The following is a 19,579-nucleotide window of genomic DNA, read 5'->3' as shown; positions in this document are numbered from 1 at the left end:
GTGGGAGAAGAAACGGAAAGTGGAATTTGGGCCAGTACACTGGTAGTCATATGGTTCCTAGTATAAGGCTAAGGGGCCATGGAACTGAGACATTCAAGTACTGACTAGATTGATGAACAGGCTTATTAACTCAGGAAGCCTGCAGGACTGTGCTTAGGTTAGGAATGCCAGAGAGCAGTGAGAGCTCAGTACGTGCTCCCATGCCCTCAGGCTCCAGAGAGAGAAGACATGGAGTGGGTGAGTACAAAGTCTCTTCAGGTGTGCCTGACTCTTTGCAACCCCAGCGACTGTAGCCCACCAGGCTCCTCTGTCCACCAGGATTCTCCAGGCAAGAATACTGGAGTGGGTTGCTGTGCCCGCCTCCAGGGGATCTTCCCAACCTGGGGATCAAACCTGCATCAGGTTCTTCACCACTAGCGCCTCCTGGGAAGCCCAAGGCTGGCGTGCTAAAACCAGCCGGGTCCTTGAAGCTTCAGCTTTCCCCTCACCGCAACACCCTTAGGCAGAATTTGGACAGTGAAGGCAAAATCTGAGCTCAGATCTCAACCTCCAGAAGGAATGGGGTAGGCGGCAGCTCCCCTCCCCACATCCAACACTTGGGGTATTCAGGTTTCAATGATGGCAAGGGGAACCTTAAGACCTTCTGTAAGAAGGCAAGCAGACCCCACACTCTTCCCACTTCTGGGGCCCCAAGTCTAAAGCCAAATTACAAGGACTATTTTACTGTGCATAAAACTTTAAAATATGTTTGGGCAGACTCTTGCTTTCGTGTATAGTAGTACTTAATTTTGTTAAGTCAGAATCAGTGTATAAGCCGGTTATAACTATGGTTATCTGTCAATGTATAAACTCCTTGTTCATGAAAAGGTTCAGAACATGCATCCCCAAGATGTGTCCCTCTTGCGAGAAGACTATTTTGAGCTGAAATCAATCCAGATTCTGGAGGTCCAAGAGATACTACTGAGAGAGTCAATTCCTACGCAGGTTTGTAAGAAGTTCGGGGGTCCCCGAGGAGAGAGGGGCCTGGGGTTCTCAAGGAGGAGATAGGGATCTGGAATTCTCAAGGAAGAGGAAAGGACAAACTTTTTTTCCTCTACATTCCTTAGCCTTAGTCACATAGAACAGTATTTTCCTTTAAGTCCTTTAAACTGATGATTACACAACTCAGTTTAAACTCTGTACTAGGGATTATATAACAATAATGTATCCTGCTTGAGGGCAGTTTCTCCTTCCTGAAAACCTTCCAACTAATCCTGATATCTTAGAACATATATTAGGGGAGTGGGTCTGGTAGGATCTTCCTATTGTTAAGTTCTAATCCTGTTATCCTAAAATGTAAATTGTGGGAGTGGGTCTGACAATATTTTTACAACCTTGAGACATTCTTTTGATTTATTGTAATAACTAATTAAAAAGAATGTAATTCCCTTGCTAAAGACTAGCGAGTGGGGCACTCTCCACCCCCTTTTGATGTCTATGTCAGAAGTTTTTCCGTCCCTTTTCGCTGTAATAAAACTTCTGCCACACAAGAGCCCTGAGTGGTCAAGCCTGGTTTCTGGTCCCGAAGGTCAATCTTCGGAGATCACAAATCCGACACTGTTTGCCTATTACTACTGCCTCTCCCTTGACCACCCAAGAAGAATCTAAACTGGGGATTTCCGTCAGAAAAAGAGTAACTATCAGAAATTAACTAAGTGGCCCCATGTGTAAGACAGGACAACCCCTGCTCTTCTGTCCTGCGAATAACCTTCCTCTCTGGAAGTCCTGGGCTTCCCAGGTGGTGCTAGTGGTAAAGGACCTGCCTGCTAATGCAGGAGAAGTAAGAGACATGAGTTCAATCCCTGGGACAGGAAGATCCCCAGGAGACTGGTATGGCAACCCACTCAGTATTCTTGCCTGGAGAATCCCCATGGACAGAATAGCCTGGCGGTCTACTGTCCATAGGGTCACAAAGAGTTGGACACGACTGAAGTGACTTAGCACACACACATGTACTTTGGAAGTCCCTTAGCTCAGAAAAGACATACATACCTCATTTTACTTTTCTGTCTTTGAATATCCCATGGATGTGAAGTTTCTGACCTTCTCATGTATGTGGGATTCCTGTAGTTACAAAGTTAGGATTGATTTCTCCCAATAATCTGTATCGTGTCAATTTAATTCTTAGACCAGTCAGAAGGATTACGAAGGCAGAGGAAAGTCTTCTTCCTCCCCATACTGACCTGGCAGTGCAGCTGAAATTATTCTCACTATCCTAAACTAAGAGTGGCTGGGGATACCCTTGCCTTGAACTATCCCCTGGCTTGCTCCAATTATAGGTCTTTCCCAGAAGGCCAACGTCTCTCCCAGACCAGCGCTAATTTTTGAGGGATTTAAATTCTCTCAGCCTAAGGATCCCCTCTTTTAGCTCGAACAGTTCACCAACTGAATCCTGCTCGCATCTACCTAAACCCCCCAAAGGCCCAAAAAACCCTTAGGTAAAAACACTGGTCAATATTGAGGGTCAGAGGGAATGGTCAATTTAAGTAACAGTTATCCTGGAGCCATTTTTCCAGCTCCTCCCTCTTCTTCAATTGTCCCACCTCCCCACTTGCCCCCAAATTGCCCTTACAACTCCAAATGGCCCTCCCTGTTTAACAAAACTCAGCCCTTTCCAATTATACTCACTAGTGAGCATGCCCACACACTTGAGCTCCAAGTCTTTCATCTATCCTGATCCACTCTCCAAATTGTTTTATGGCAAAAAAGAGCATTCCTGTTACTCTGGTAAGCCCCATTCCCAGCCCTATTGCTTCTTCCTAGTCCAAAGGCCAGCACAGCAGGATCCCCTCAATCAAAGTTTACTGATCGAATTACCAGGCTGCTGTTTTAATGAATGGCTCACCAGATCCAACTCTACATTTCTCTTTCTCAGAGCAGCAAGGTGACTTGCATGTTTAAAATGTTCTTCCTTCCAAAAGCAACTACTGCTACTTCTTCCATTCTTTGCAATTATGACTAGTAAATTTTACAGAAAGGTAAAATTTACTTGGTTGTTATGGCCTAACAACCAAGTAAAAAAGTTCCTTTTTTTTTTTAAATAGATTAAGTCTCAGGAAGGTAAAATGGTTGCCCACAGCCTTATAACAGTAGAAAGCAAAGTTCTTAAGATGTATGAGGTGCAGTGAGATGAGTGTTCCTTACAACATTTCTTTCAGTCCTCACAAAAACATCAACAGGAAAATAGCACTGTGACCCCTTTTTATAGTGGGTAGACAGACTTAGGTTAAAAGATAAAACTCCCTGCTCCAAATCACAATGACAGTAAGTGTTACAGTGGGATTCAAGCACATCAGAGTTCAAGTTGTTAACAGCATAATTCAAACAAACAAAAAGATAACATTGTGTCTCCCATACTAATATAAAATGAACATCTATGATTTTACTTAACTCATTAATTAATTATGGAATAAATAACATGCTTCATCTGGTTCAAAAGTGAATCCAAAGAACACGAACACACAGGTAACTGGAAATGGTGAAATGTATTTGTTTAATAGATCTAAAACCGGCTTCTCCCACAAAAGAGGAAAAGAAATCAATAGTACCTCCAACCAACAAAACTCAGCCGCATGTCTAAAGACATTTGCACGCCTGTCAGTTATCCACAATTTGCAAAGTTATAAAGTCAGTCAAAAAATAATAAAAGCTGCAGATTCCATAGATCACATCTCCAGGAAACGTGTTTTAGACCACCCAGTTTCCAAGATACCCCATGATCTGTTTTGTACATTTCAAAGACTTCCACAAATTTTCCTTATGTAGTTCTTAACCACAATGCCTTTTTCCTCTTTAAGAAAAGAATCCACAGCTTCAAGATCTCTATTAGAAAAACTGAGTTAATCCCTCTATAAAACTAATCTTTCACTACAATAAATTTTTTTTCTATCACACACTAAGCCAGAAATGTAGAATTATGATGCATTTATAATATATAAATGCAGAAATAAATTAGTTCATTGGATTTTCAAACTTCTTTAAAAGAGATCTTAAACTAATGAGGGTTTGGTTTTACTGAACAATGACAAACAGAATTACTCTCTAGGGGAAAAGAAGACATAGTTGAACTGTCACTTCAAAGTAACTGACCCAAAACTAACTTAAGTATCTAACTAGCCAATTATGTATCTTAATTTCTACCCTATGTTTTCTTCCATTAAAAAAAAAAATTAATCTCAGTCCAACTACTTACTGCTCCATAAAATCCAGTAAATGTACTGCTCCTACTGCTTCAGTTCAGTTCAGTTGCTCAGTCGTCTCCGACTCTTTGCAACCCCATGAATCGCAGCACGCCAGGCCTCCCTGTCCATCACCAACTCCCAGAGTTCACCCAGACTCACATCCATTGAGTCAGTGATGCCATCCAGCCATCTCATCCTCTGTCGTCCCCTTCTCCTCCTGCCCCCAATCCCTCCCAGCATCAGAGTCTTTTCCAATGAGTCAACTCTTCGCAGGAGGTGGCCAAAGTACTGGAGCTTCAGCTTTAGCATCATTCCTTCTAAAGAAATCCCAGGGCTGATCTCCTTCAGAATGGACTGGTTGGATCTCCTTGCAGTCCCAGGGACTCTCAAGAGTCTTCTCCAACACCACAGTTCAAAGGCATCAATTCTTCGGCACTCAGCCTTCTTCACAGTCCAACTCTCACATCCATACATGACCACAGGAAAAACCTACTGCTTCAGCTAAGGGCAAATAAAAACCCTGGACATTATTGGTTCAGTCACTCAGTCATGTCCGACTCTTTGCAACCCTGCAAAGAGTTGGACAAAGACTGCAGAACGCCAAGTTTCCCTGTCTATCACCAACTCCCAGAGCTTGCCCAAACTCATGTCCATCGATCAGTGATGCCATCCAACCATCTCATCCTCTGTCGTCCCCTTCTCCTCCTGCCTTCAATCTTTCCCAGCATCAAGGTCTTTTCTAATGAGTTAGTTCTTCTCATCAGGTGGCCAAAGTATTGGAGCTTCAGCTTCAACATCAGTCCTTCCGATGAATATTCAGGACATTATATGTGAAACAAACAAAAGAAGACTCTGAAGGTGGAGAGAAGGCACTTTAGTTTGGGAAGGACCCTGGGATCTGTGGAACAACATGATGGTGAATTCTCTGGGTTTTCCTTTTGCCTCAAATACCGCATAGACACAGAGCTGAAGCAGCCAATAATCCAGAAATGCCAATGGAGGCAGACAGAGAACCAAGAAAAGAGCAGCAGAGCAAAACAGAAAACTTGTAGACAATAACCACTGGCACTCCAGCCAAAAACCATAGGATAAACTGTAGCTCACCCGTACCCTGTGACAAGGTAAGCCAAGTAAAGAGTCTAAACTTTCCTTCTCACCAGGCTATATACTGTTGTGCCTTAACATTACAGGAGGCTACCCCCTTACTCCCTCCCTTACCTCCTACCTTCACCTGTGGGGATGATACCAAAGGCAGAACTTCCTTCCCTTGCTAAGGACCCCTGTCCCCTGCCACACAGCATCTAGGAAGAACACCTGGAGAGCTGTACTTCTACTCCTATGACAGTAACGAGGCTCCCCTTCTCATCTCCACCAGAATGGTATGAGACAGCCTAGCAGACAGTCAGGACTTCCTCTATCTGCAGGTGTAAGAAGGCCATCCCCTCCCAGTGGTGTCAGTTTAGGCCGTGTGGGGAACAGCAAGAAGGCAGAGTCTATCAGTAAGGCCTACAGAAGAGCTGAAACTCCCACGGCTGCCCAGCAGCAGTGAAGAGCCCTGCTTTGTATGTCAACGGACCAATTCCTCAAAACACACAACTCACTCAAAATGAAACAATCTGAACAGCCCTATAACTATTAAGGAAATTAAACTCATAATTAAAAACCTCCCAAAAGAGGAATCTCCTGGCCCAGATCGTTTCATTAGAGAATTCTACCAAATGTTTCAAGAATTAACACAATCTCTTTGGAAAACACAAGATCACGTTAAGAATCCAGCATCTCCCTGATGCAAAAACCAGAAGTGCAGTGTGTTAGTGTTAGTCACTCAGTCATGCCCAACTCTTTGCGACCCTATGGACTGCAGCCCGCCAGGCTCCTGCATCCATGAGATTTTCCAGGCAAGGATCCTGGAGTGGGTTGCCATTTCCATCCCCAGGGGATCTTCCCAACCCAGGGATCAAACCTGGGCCTCCTGTACTGCAGGCAGATTCTTTACGAACTGAGTTACAAGGGAAGCCCTCAAAAAAAAAAAAAAAAACCCTCAAAAACCAGGAAAAGACATTACTACAAAAAAAAAAAAAACTATAGACCAATACATGAATATAATCACAAAACTCCTTAGTTCAATATTCAAGATCAATGTAACCCACATACTAACAAACTGAAAAAAACACATATTTACACGATCATACCAGTCTACACAGAAAAAAATCATCTGATAAAAGTCAATCCTGTTTTGGGTGTAAAGGATAGTTAAGGGGTTTGGGACTGACATGTACACACTGCTGTATTTAAAATGGACCACCAACAAGGACCTACTGAGAGCACATGGAATTCCGCTCAATGTTATGTGGCAGCCTGGATGGGAGGGGAGTATGGGGGAGAATGGACACATGTATGTATATGGCTAAGTTCCTTCGCTCTTCACCTCAAACTATCACAACATTGTTTGCTAATCAGCTATCAGTTCAGTTCAGTTGAGTCGCTCAGTCGTGTCCAACTCTTTGCGACCCCATGAATCACAGCACGCCAGGCCTCCCTGTCCATCACCGTCTGCCGGAGTTCTATATTCCAATACAAAATAAAAAGTTAAAAAAAAAAATAGCATTCTGTTGACTATTATTTTAACTCCCTAACTGACCTACTCCTGTGTAATATAAGAATAGCAAGTCAGCCACTTTTCAGCTGTGCCTGTTCCCAACAATATAAACTGTTGTATGGTCACTGTCTGTGACATCATACATACCATAAACACCAATTCATTTAAAATAAAAATTTAGTGAGTTGGGCTATACAAAGGAAAAAAAAATTTTTTTTAATAAACAAAATGAATAACCAGCAAGGACCTACCATATAGTACAAGAAACTCTGCTGAATATTATGGAACAACCTAAATAGGAAAGAATTTGAAAAAGAATATACACATGTATAACTGAATCATTTTGCTACACACCTGAAACTATCACAACACTGTTAATCAATTATACCCCAACATAAAATGAAAAGTTAAAAAAAGAGACCAGAAAACTTGGTAAGAGCTATAATAATAATAATAATGTCAATCCTGTTCAAGAGAAAAGCGCTCATAAAAATAAGGGAATACAGGGAACTTCCTCAACTAGATAATGAGCATCTTTAAAAAAAAAAAACAGCAAACATTACTACACATAATGATAAATGAAAAAAATGAACACTGCATTCATTGCCTCTATTATTGAGAACAAGGATGTTCATTCTCACCACCCTTGTACAACACAGTACTGGAAATTCTACTCAATGCAAGAAGGCAAGAAAAGGAAATAAAAGCCATACAGAAAGAAGAAATAAACCTGTCCCTATTTGCAGATGACATGATGGTTTACATACACAATCCCGAAGAATCTGCCCCAAAACGTCCTAGAACCACCTAAAGTGTGAATTCAGTAAGGCTACAGATACAAGATAAACATACCAGGAAAGGCTGATTCATGTTGATGTTTGGTAGAAACCAACACAATACTGTAAAGCAATTATCCTTCGATTAAAAATAAAAAAAGAAAGAAAGAAAATCAACTGCAAACTGCATTTCAATAGAAAAGACAACCTACAGAATAGAAGAAAACTTCTACAAATCACACATAGGATCAGGGGCTTCTAACTGGAATATATGAAGAACTTGTATAAAGCAGTGGTAAAAAGGCAAATAACCCAATTAAAAATGGGCAGAGTTGTATAAATCTTAATTATGTTGAATTGGTTCACAGTGCTTTTTAGGTCTACTATACCCTTCTACTTCTATGTACAGTCATTCTATTAATTTTTGAGCTTGATATTGAAACTCCAACTAAAAATCTTATTTATCTATTTAAAATAAATTGTAATATATAGAACTATATATAAATTTGCTCTGTATTTTCCAAGTCTCTTGCAAATGTGTTATATTTTCATAATTTAAAAAATAAAAAGGAAAAAATGGGCAAAGGATCTGAATAGATATTTCCCCAAAGAAAATACACAAATGCCTAATAACCACATGAAAAGATGTCTGACATCATTTCTCATCAGGGAAATGCAAGTAAAAACTGCAATGAGAGATTACCTCACATCCAAGAGAATGTTTTCTTACAACTAGTCTAGATTGAAGAAGCTAAACAGACATGAAAACACTTCTTTCATTGGATTCTTAATACAGAAATAAACATCTATAAAGGACAACTGAGGAAACATACATATGGATTGTATATTAAACAACAGTATTATATTAAATTGTTGAGTATTATTATTATACTCTTGTTATGTATGACCTTGTTTTTAGAAGATAAATGGTGAAGAATTTAGGATTGAATTATTATGAAATACAATATTTTATTACAATAAATAATAAATAATATTGTATTTTATTGTAATAAAGATTTTTTTATTCTTTAAGAGATGTTTTATTACAAGAGAATGTTTTATTACAACTTCTCTAGAATGGTTATAATCAAAAAGATAATAGCAAGTGTTGGAGGAGGATGGAGAAATATGGAAATCCCCACACACTGCAAGGGGATTGTAAAATGGGAGAGTCTGGAAAAGCCCTGAAAAGATTAAACACATAAGCTACCCTATGAACCAGAAATTCAACTCCTAGGTATATACCCCGCCAAAGAAATTACAGCATAATTATGCAAAAAAATTGTGCAAAAACTTGTACATGAATGTCCATCAACTGGTGAATGGATAAATAAAAAGTAGTGTATCCATACAATGGAATATTACTTGAACATAAAAAGGAATTAAGTATTGTTATATGCTACCACAGGGATGAACCTTTAAAATATTATGCTAAAAAGTGAAGGAAACCAGTTACAAAAGGCCATATATTGTGTAGTTCTACTTAAAGGAAATGCCTAGGATAGGCAGAAAGTAGATGAGTATTTGCCTAGGTCAAAGGTAGAGGAGGATGAAGAAAGATGAGGTGTCCCTGTTAATGGATACAGGGCTTCTTACTGAGGTGAAGAAAATGTTCTAAAAGGAATTGTGGTAATGGTTGTACAACTCAATGAAAATAGTATTAAAAATTACTGACAAACAGATCCACAACTGACGTCTTTGTTGAAACCAACAAGCTGATTCTAAAATTTGTAAGGCCTTACAAGGGACCCGGAAAAAACAACACAATTTTGAAAAAGAAAGTAGGAGACCTACTTCCCATTTTCAAAACTTACCACAAAGCAACGATAATTAAGACAGTTTGGTATTAGCATTAGGACAGAAGAGAATTAAGAGTTCAATGTACCCATACAACCACCATATGGTATAGTAACTGCATTCCTGGGCATTTATTCCAATAAAATAAAAATTTATGTTTACATAAAATCTGTACATGAATGTTCACTGTAGCTTTAGGGAAAACAGCCAAAAACTAGAAAAAAACCAAGATGTCCTTTGGTAGCTACATTACCAGGTAGCTCTATGGTAAAGAATCTGCCTGGCAACACAGGAAACACGGATTCCATCCCTGGGTCCAGAATATCCCCTGGAGGAAAATTCCCTGGACAGAGGAGCCTGGTGGGCTACAGTCTCAGTTCAGTTCAGTTGCTCAGTCATGTCTGACTCTTTGCGACCCCAAGGACTGCAGCATGCCAGGCTTCCCTGTCCATCACCAACTCCTGGAGCTTACTCAAACTCACGTCCATTGAGTCGGTGATGCCACCCAACCATCTCATCCTCTGTCATCCCCTCTGCCTCCCGCCTTCAGTCTTTCCCAGTATCAGGGTCTTTTCCAATGAGTCAATTCTTCACATCAGGGTTACAGCCTACAGGGTTGCAAAGAGACAGACACAACTGAGTATGCTCGCGCAATATCAAAAAATACTGAAGACTATAGAGAAATACTAAGCAAGAAAAAAGAACAAACTACTGATACATAAAACAACTTGGATGAATGTCCAGGGAATCATGCTAAGTGAAAAAAAGATAAATCGCCAAAGGCTACCCACTGTATAATTCCATTTAAGTAACATTCTTGCAGTGACAGAATTATAGAAATTGAGAACACATTAGTGATAGCCAGAGGTCAGAGAAGGGGATGTGAAGCTATCAAAGGACCATATAAGAAATCTGTGTGGGGAAGCTGTTCACCTTCTTGGCTGTATCAATGTCAATATTCTGGTTGTAATACTGTACATTGGGAAAAACTGTATAAAGGGGACATGGAATTTTTGTATTATTTCTTAAAAATTGCATGTAATTCTACAATTATCTCAAAATAACAAGTTTTTTAGAAAAAAAAAAATCCCTAAACTTGACTGTATAACAAATCCACATAAACACAGAATATTACTTTCTTCCAAAAGGTGGTACACAGATGGGAAACATATACATAAAGAGAAGTTAATTCTAACTTTGTGACTTCAAGTAATTAATCTCTTCACCTGCAATACATAGATTAACAAATACCTTGACTATACAATGACCCTCTCAAAAGATAGCCACATAAGATATTAATCGTTTGAACCTGTAAATATTACCTAAGCAGAAAAGGAAAAAAAAAAAAAACCAACACTTTGTAGATATGATTAACTTAAATCTTTTAAGATGGAGGGATTATCCTGGAATATCATGCCTGCAAGTTGCTTCAGTCATGTCTGACTCTGCAACCGCATGGACTGTAGCCTGTCAGGCTCCTCTGTCCACAGAATTCTCCAGGCATGAATACTGGAGTGGGTTACACCGCTGTCCTCTAGGGGATATTCCCGACCCAAGGATCGAACCTGAACCCTTGTCTCTTACATCTCCTGCACTGACAGGCAAGTTCTTTACCACTAGGGCCACCTGGGAAGCTGGACTATCATGGTGGGCCCTAAATACAATCACATATATTCTTTTCAAAAAAGAGGCAGAAGGCAATCTGACCACAGACAGAACAGGAGAAGGCAGTGACCACAGAGACAAGGAATGAGTGATGTAGCCACAAGCCAAGGAATGCAGGCAGCCACCAGAGGCTAGAAGAGGCCAGGAGCAGAGTCTCCCCTAGAACCTCTGGAGGTGGCAGAAACGGTACCTACTCAATTCTGTCTCCATCACCAAGCTCACAGTAACGGTTCAAAAATGTTCAGATTAAACAAATAAACATTTTGGTATTCAAGCCACTCCTGGTTACCATCATTCTTCTCCATAACCCTCAAAAGGCAAATTATTATAGGCTACATAATTTAAGCCTTTGACTGTGTGCATCACAATAAACTGTGGAAAATTCTGAAAGAGATAGGAATACCAGACCACCTGACCTGCCTCTTGAGAAATTTGTACACAGGTCAGGAAGCAACAGTTAGAACTGGACATGGAACAACAGACTGGTTCCAAATAGGAAAAGGAGTACGTCAAGGCTGTATATTGTCACCCTGCTTATTTCACTTCTATGCAGAGTACATCATGAGAAATGCTGGACTGGAAGAAGCACAAGCTGGAATCAAGATTGCCGGGAGAAATATCAATCACCTCAGATATGCAGATGACACGACCCTTATGGCAGAAAGTGAAGAGGAACTAAAAAGCCTCTTGATGAAAGTGAAAGAGGAGAGTGAAAAAGTTGGCTTAAAACTCAACATTCAGAAAATGAAGATCATGGCATCTGGTCCTATCACTTTATGGGAAATAGATGGGCAAACAGTGGAAACAGTGTCAGACTTTATTTTGGGGGGCTCCAAAATCACTGCAGATGGTGACTGCAGCCATGAAATTAACAGACGCTTACTTCTTGGAAGAAAAGTTATGACCAACCTAGATAGCATTTTGAAAAGCAGAGACATTACTTTGCCAACAAAGGTCCATCTAGTCAAGGCTATGGTGTTTCCAGTGGTCATGTATGGATGTGAAAGCTGGACTGTGAAGACAGCTGAGCGCCAAAGAATTGATGCTTTTGAATTGTGGTGTTGGAGAAGACTCTTGAGAGTCCCTTGGACTGCAAGGAGATCTAACCAGTCCATTCTGAAGGAGATCAGCCCTGGGATTTCTTTGGAAGGAATGATGCTAAAGCTGAAACTCCAGTACTTTGGCCACCTCATGCGAAGAGTTGACTCATTGGAAAAGACTCTGATGCTGGGAGGGATTGGGGGCAGGAGGAGAAGGGGACGACAGAGGATGAGATGGCTGGATGGCATCACTGACTCAATGGACGTGAGTCTGAGTGAACTCCGGGAGTTGGTGATGGACAGAGAGGCCTGGCGTGCTGCGATTCATGGGGTCGCAAAGAGTTGGACACGACTGAGCGACTGAACTGAACTCAATTTAAAAAATAAATCTAATAAAAGTATTCGTATTTGAAAAGGAAGGCAGAAATAATAAGAACCCAGACAAAGATGTCTTCCCCAAGATACCTAACATTCATGTGTGGAAAGAATCACTGTCAGAGTTAAAAAAAAAAACCTTTCAGTCCACATTACTGGCCACATAGAGCCTAAGAATGGCTGCTACCACTCACATCTCTTCCCTCATTGCATCTTTATTCCTGTCTCTTATCCATCATTTGCTTTGTGACACCAGTAGACACTAGCTCACCACAGAAATAAGCTATGTCCCTGCTCCACAAGGTCTCCGGAGGGGGTTAACTTTCACTTACAAACATAAAAAGAAGGTGATCTCTAATTGAGATGGAAAACTAAGGACAGCATAAGTACTCCTCATCATCCCTGGAATAGTAATCTCCTTCCTGGGAGGAAGTGAGCATTGTACCTGTGCAGAAACCTCAACTGTAACAGAGTTATAGCTGATACTGTGGTTAATCATATCCAGTCAGCTCTCACTGGTGGCTGCCCCTCAGACTTCTGCCTCCCAGGTCCTCACAGCAGGATCCACCCACCCCTCGTCCTCACTGTCAGTTAGAGAGACCTAGGGAGAGAAGTAGCTCAGTCAGCAATGCAGGAGATCCTGGTTTGACCCCTGGGTTGGGAAGATCCCCTGGAGAAGGAAATGGCAATCCACTCCAGTATTCTTGTCTGGAGAATCCCATGGAAGAGGAGCCTGGCAGGCTACACTCCATGGGGTCGCCAAGGCCGAACACGACTTAGCTTCTAAACCACCATCACCAGCAGGGAGAGGTGTGATAAACACTGTCAAATCTGATGGTAGCTCACAAAGGCCTTTTTTGAGCTTTACCTCGCTGCTACAGGTAGCTCACCAAAGGCTTTTCTTAGCTCCATCACTACATTCGAGACCCTGCAGCCAAAGGAATCACAACTCAGGGCTCATTCTCAAGAGCCATCAGTAGGGATGTGGAAAAGCCACACAGTGACTTCTCTTAAACAGGGACCACATTTCATATTGATGAAAAAGAGATTTGATTAGAATTTTTCCCCTCAAAATTAAGCAAAATATACATCAATTTATTTCCCATAACATATCTTGTATTTACCAAAACCTAGGTTACACTTGAAGTTTCTTGCATTAATTCTTAGGACAAGGAACTAATCATCTGGTACAGAGTTTGGAACGTAACTTTGAGACCAAACTGTAAAACAGCATGATATAACAGCCTTAATTTCACATTTGCCTTTTACAAGACAATTATATAAAAGACATTTTTGTAAAATAAAAAATAAAAAAATCTAGATTTCATCATTTCCCTGGGGCCTCTCATACTCCTTTTATATTCCTTTAAAGCACCTTTCTCACTGTCATTCCTGCTGGTTTTCCTCATCAAAAGTTAACTGGTCTAACACTGCCAAATTCTCACTAGCACCTCTTTTTAAATTAAAGTATAAGAGAAACTGTACAAATCTTAGGTATGCAACTTGAATTTTTCATACACATACACCCATGCCATCTCAGGATACAGAACATTTCCAACATGCCAGAAGGTTCCCTCATGCCCCTTCTAGTCATTACCAACACCACCCCTTGGAGGAACCACTATTCTGACCTGGAAAGAGTTGTTACCTGTTTTTGAACTTCATTTGAATCGAGTCACACAGTATTCAATGAATTATCTGGCTCATTAAGTCCATGAGATCCATCAATGTTGATGTGTACATAAGCAGTAGTTCCTTCCCTTTTATTGCTTCTTTAATTTTTCATTATATAAATAAACCACAACTTATTCATCCATTCTACTGCCAATGTCCAGTTGGGTTTCATCTCATTTTTGGTTATCATGAATAAAGGTGCTTTGAACATCCTTTTACTTTTGGGGGGAGGGGTAGAATATACATCTATTTCCCTTGGGTATATTCTTAAGAATGAAAATGATGGGTCATGGGTAGGATTAGATACAGCCAATTTTCCAAGATGACTGTACCATTTTACATTCCTACCAAAACATTTAAGAGATCCTGTGGCTCCACATCCTTGCCAACAAAGGCACTGACACTCTTTCATTTTAGCCATTCCAGAAGGCAGACAATAGTATCTCACTGTTGTTTTTTCATTATTGTATTAATTAATTTGCATTTCTCCATTGACTGATGTTGAACACTTCTCTATACGCATACTGGCCATACAGAGATTCTATTCAAAACTTTTGTACATTTTAAAATAAAACTGTCTTTTTCTTACTAAGTTTACATGATATACATACATCTGCCAGATGAACTGCCATTTTCTTCTTCCAATCTGTATTTTGCCCTTCATTCTCTTAATGTTGTTATCTTTAGATGGGGAAAAATTCTCAATTTTAACAAAGTCTGAAGTCAAATTTGTCAATCATTGTTATACTCATCGCCTTAAGTCTTTTTCAAGAAATCTATGCCTACTCTACTCAGTAGTCCTTTGATTTCTGCTTATGGTTTGAACAGTTCTTGGCCTTGCTCTGAATTCATGAATTCTGCCTCTCTCCAAGGTTTACAATTTCACCATGTGGTTGATTTCAAATGCATTCATGTTATGTTGTTGGTGATAAGACAACTCTAGTACTATGGAAGTTTGAGCAGTGGTCAGTTTTACAACTAGAGAATTCATTTGTGACTACATTTGTAATATGATTTCTGTACAAATATATTAAAACATAATGTTAACAAGGGGGGGAGAACACTCTGTAACACTCGTTATTCTAATATTTTACTTCAACCGTACCCTCTTCCCATTCCCTTTGAGTGGCTTTCCTTCAATGGAAAGCCTACTGTCTTCAAGGATATAATGAAAAGTTCTGTAGTCTCAGAAATCAAAAGCCTAGAGGCTTCTGTTAAACCTGGTTGTTACACTTTATGTAACCCAGCACCTGAGAGGGTTTACAGGTTTCCCAAAACCCAGTAACAAAGAACTCCTTGCTCCATCCTTTTCCCTAAAAATTTTAACAGTATTTCTGATCTCTAACCATATGGTTACCAAAACACCCCAAATATAACACCTTAGTCTTACCTTCACTTGCTCAGCAGGTGCTTCCCTCCCCACCCCACTATTCTTCACACCCAGCCATCTTCCATTCTGCCTTCAAAATGTGTGTGGTGGACTCTGAACTTTGCTGTCACAGTTAATGCCCTGCCTCACTCCCTCACCATCTCTGATCTGGAGTATGGAACCTGCCCTTAACTGGTTTCTTCCTTACATTCTGTCTTTGACCCTGCCATCATCAAAGTTCCCTTTACAGAGCATAAAGTTGGTCGTGTTACTCATCCTTCTATAGGTCCCACTGCCCACAGGATAAAATCACTCTCTCAACTGAGAATTCATAATATGGCCCTGACCTTTCCTGGCTTCTTTCTCACCAACTTTTGCAAAACTCTGGCCTGACTACTGGGCACTCATGCCCTCTCAACCCAATCTGACACCGCCTCCTCCTTTGCCTAAAGCTCCTTCCCCCTTTACCTTGCAATCAGCTCCCTTTCTTTCTTGCACAGGATCACAGAAGAAGCGACTGTTACCTGCTATGCGTTCCTGCAGCTCTCTGTACCCATCCCAACTATAGTTGAGTCCTTACCACCTGCATTAGTGAATTAAACTTCTTTGTCTCACTCAGAAGCAGTAATTAATCTTTATATCCCAAGGGCTTGGCAGGGCAGTTCCATGAAGGCTCAAAGAAAGAACGAACGTCCCAGCCACTTTAATTCATGTTACCTTTTTTTTAATAAACAGAGACTAGAAAAATACATCAAAGCAATGAATCTTAACACCTAACACAAATTATGTTGTAACAGTCATCTGGCAAAGTATTCTTTTGAAGAGTTTAATAAAAACTAAAACCTTCTTCAATTATTGATTTGTGCTTCCTCTTAGAAGTCAGTAACAACCCTGTTTTAAAATACTTTTAAAAATAATGGACATTAAAGGTGGGATGACTATATCACTTAACCAAAGTAACTGTAGTCATCACTATATAAATCACTATTGGATGCCAGTGGAATGAGTCACGGTCATTATCTATACGACTAAAAGACCACACACACAAAATTACTTCACTGAAAGCCTGTTCGTATATATCCCCCTAACACTTTAACATCTGCAAGTTACAGAAGATAGTACGCCCAGTGGCTAAGAACACAGCCTGGCACCATGACACTAGTAGTGCAATTTGTGGAAAAAAACTTAAAAGTTCAGTGTGTCTCAGTTTCCTCATCTGTAAAACAAAGATGATAAAGTACTCACTTCACAATGCTGCTGGCTGAGCGAGCCTGTATGGGCTCCTGGAACAGTGTCTATAATGTCACTGTCATCACAGTGCTTTTCACTTTTTTTAAGTCCTTTTACCTATACTTCTTTTTTTCTCCTCACAACAACAGTGAGATTGCTTGGAGGAGAAACGCTTTGTCCATGTCAAAGACAAGGTAATAAGGAAACAATGATTTCCCTAAGATATTTTCAGTGGCAGAGTAGGAACTAGAAACTGTACCTAACTCCAGCCCAACACCAAATCTCCACAGATGCAGTGTGAAACAGTCTCTTTTAAGCACCTGGGGGGAAGAAATGGACCATCATTTGCTCAAATTAGAACAAGGAAGACACCTCATTTTCACAGTGCCTGATTCACAGCAGGCCCTCCAAAGATGGCAAATGAAAAGTGCCACTGTGCTCTCTCTCAATAACAGAACAAGGTGCTCCACCAAATCAAGACTGCTACAGAAAACAAAAATCACTTAACCTGCTTTTCTGTCACATGGAAGTACATTTCATGCAATGTACAATAGGAACTTCTTTGAAACGGGGGAAAAAATTAAAATGAATCTTTTTCTTTTACTCTCAAAAGATACAAGTTTTGCAAAAAGGACTTTCATCAAGATAGTTTTTTTAAAAAACTAACCCAACCTAACTTGGCACTGCCTCCTCCTTTGCCTAAAGCTCTTTCCCCCTTTACTTTGCAATCAGCTCCCTTTCCTTCTAGGACAGGACCACAGCAGAAGCAACTGTTACCTGCTATGCATTCCTGCAGCTCTCTGTACCCACCCCAACTATACTTGAGTCCTTATCACCTGCATTAGTGAATCAAACTTCTTTGTCTCACTCAGGATCAGCAATTAATCTTCATATCCCAAGGACTTGGCAGGGCAGTTCCACCAAGGCTCAATGAAAGAACCAATGTTACTTTTTTTCTATAAACAGAAACCAGAAAAATGCATCAAAGCAATAAATCTTAACACCTAACACAAATTATGTTGTAAAAGTCATCTGGCAAAGTATTCTTTTGAAGAGTTTAATAAAAACTTAAAACCTTCTTCAATGATTGATTTCTGCTTCCTCATTTATCATGACAAGTCTTTGCTCAAATAAGGGACTGACATGAATGGACAAAATTTCATTTCTGTAAGACCTGCACAGATACATCTATCTTTTACATTCCTGAGCTTAAACGGAATGTCAGTCTGATACTGAGCAGGGCCCTGTCGGGCTCCTGGGCATGGAGACCTCTTTTGTTCCCCATTTCTTGTAGGCAAGATTCTGGCCTCCCGTGACCTTCTCTTGAGTTCTAAAGGGCAGGAGGAACAGCAAGGGTAACCACCTGAGGCAAAGATTAAAGGGAACAGAGAGGCTCATCAAGATTAGGAGATTGACCTGCTGAGACCCTGTACACACCCTCATCTTGTTAGCAACCCCCCACCGTTTTGAAACTTCTCAGAAGAGGTAAATACAAGACTGTTACTGCCTTGATCCTTATCACATACTGCTGTCTGACTACATAACCTCTCCTGCTAGCATACTGAGCTCCTGCTTTGTCTCCTGGCAAAGTAATAAAGCCACTCTTTCTTTCTCTTCCATAACTCTATTTCTGTTTGGTTTTGGTGCACAGAGAGCCAAGATTTTGGCAACAAATCCTCAATTGTACATGCAGCCACGTGCACGTGGAATGGAGCTAAAGAACTTCGAAGGCAGGGGCAATGCCCCCGGGGAACCCACCCGAACCCAGAAAGTACAAGGAGGAAGACTGTCTCCCCAACACCTAAGCGCCCAAACTTTGTATTTCTTCTCTTCCAGTGGAGAAGCAGGAGCTCAGACACTCGCTTTAACGATCGGACTTGACATCAGCCCCTCGTTGGGGCCTACCCTTCCTTTCGTGGCACTGCCCCTCTTGTCACCTACAAGCAGGCGCCTGGAGGATACAGATAAACCAGTTCCAGCCCCTGCCTTCTCCAGTTCACATCTAAGCCTCGCACGTGGCGGCCACTTGGGACCTTTTGTACATCCGATTTAACAGTGAAAGGCTGGACTGTGTTCGCAACGGTGCAGCTCCAACCAGGTCTGTAGCAAGGACGTGTTGGTGAGCTTTCTGTAAACACCGAGCAAAGCGGCCCATCGAGCCGGCCGAGCTGCTCCGTGGCCCCCGACGCCTCCGCTAGCCTCCGGGAATCGCTTCCCCACGCCTCCTCTCACCTGAGCCGGTGGCACAGCCACCCGCATCCGGACCCTAATTTCCTGTCAAGTGACCGTTACAGGGGGCCGCGTCCCGGGGAGGCCGGCGGTCCAGGGAGGTGCCCATGGGACTGCTCCCCCTCCGCCAACCGGGGATCCCCCGACCGCCGCCGCCATTTTCCCGGCGCCGGAACCCACACCTGACGGTTCCAGCTTCTCACCTGTGGCCAGCAGAGGACTACGCGCGACGCAGTGGAGAGCGCGTGGGTGAGTTGCAGAATCCGTGGGGGTCACAACCTGGGTGCAGAACCCGCCGCTAATTCATCCCGAAGCAGGAGGCGTCGGGCCCGTCGCCCTAGTAATGCGTCCAGGCAGGCTTCATCCTAATTGGCTGTGAGCGCCATGACGCAGCGGCGTCCCCGGCTGCGTGGGAAGCCCGGGTCCCCGGAGCCCCGCCCCTGCTCCCCGCCTGGGGCTCCCCGGGGCCAGACACTGAGGGCTCCCTTAAAGGGACCACCTTCATTTCTCCATCTGGCCTCCAGAAGAAGAGGGACATAGAGAGCGAGGGGGTGTAGGGGCGAGTAGCAATAAGAAATAGGAAATCTGAAGGTCATTGTCCCTCT

The 19,579-nt window shown here is 41.7% G+C and overlaps 1 protein-coding gene across 3 annotated transcripts in view; it reads right to left on the bottom strand.

The window, feature by feature from the left end:
- The window catches only part of LCLAT1 (lysocardiolipin acyltransferase 1), a 195,415-nt gene extending 176,082 nt beyond the window's left edge, over nucleotides 1-19,333 (bottom strand). For 2 of the 3 annotated variants that reach the window (XM_005893608.2, XM_070379314.1), the window contains exon 1: nucleotides 19,178-19,333. The gene's annotated coding sequence lies outside the window, so the exon portion shown is untranslated. Of the gene's footprint in view, nucleotides 1-17,581; nucleotides 17,702-19,177 lie in introns of all 3 variants that reach the window. The other variant, XM_070379313.1, reaches the window with a different exon arrangement.
- Nucleotides 19,334-19,579: the final 246 nt, after the last annotated feature.

This window comes from Bos mutus, chromosome 11 (assembly GCF_027580195.1).
Source record: "Bos mutus isolate GX-2022 chromosome 11, NWIPB_WYAK_1.1, whole genome shotgun sequence".
NCBI classification, from domain to species: domain Eukaryota; kingdom Metazoa; phylum Chordata; class Mammalia; order Artiodactyla; family Bovidae; genus Bos; species Bos mutus.
Note: the sequence above shows the minus strand (reverse complement) of the source record. Positions and strands in the feature narration are given on the sequence as shown.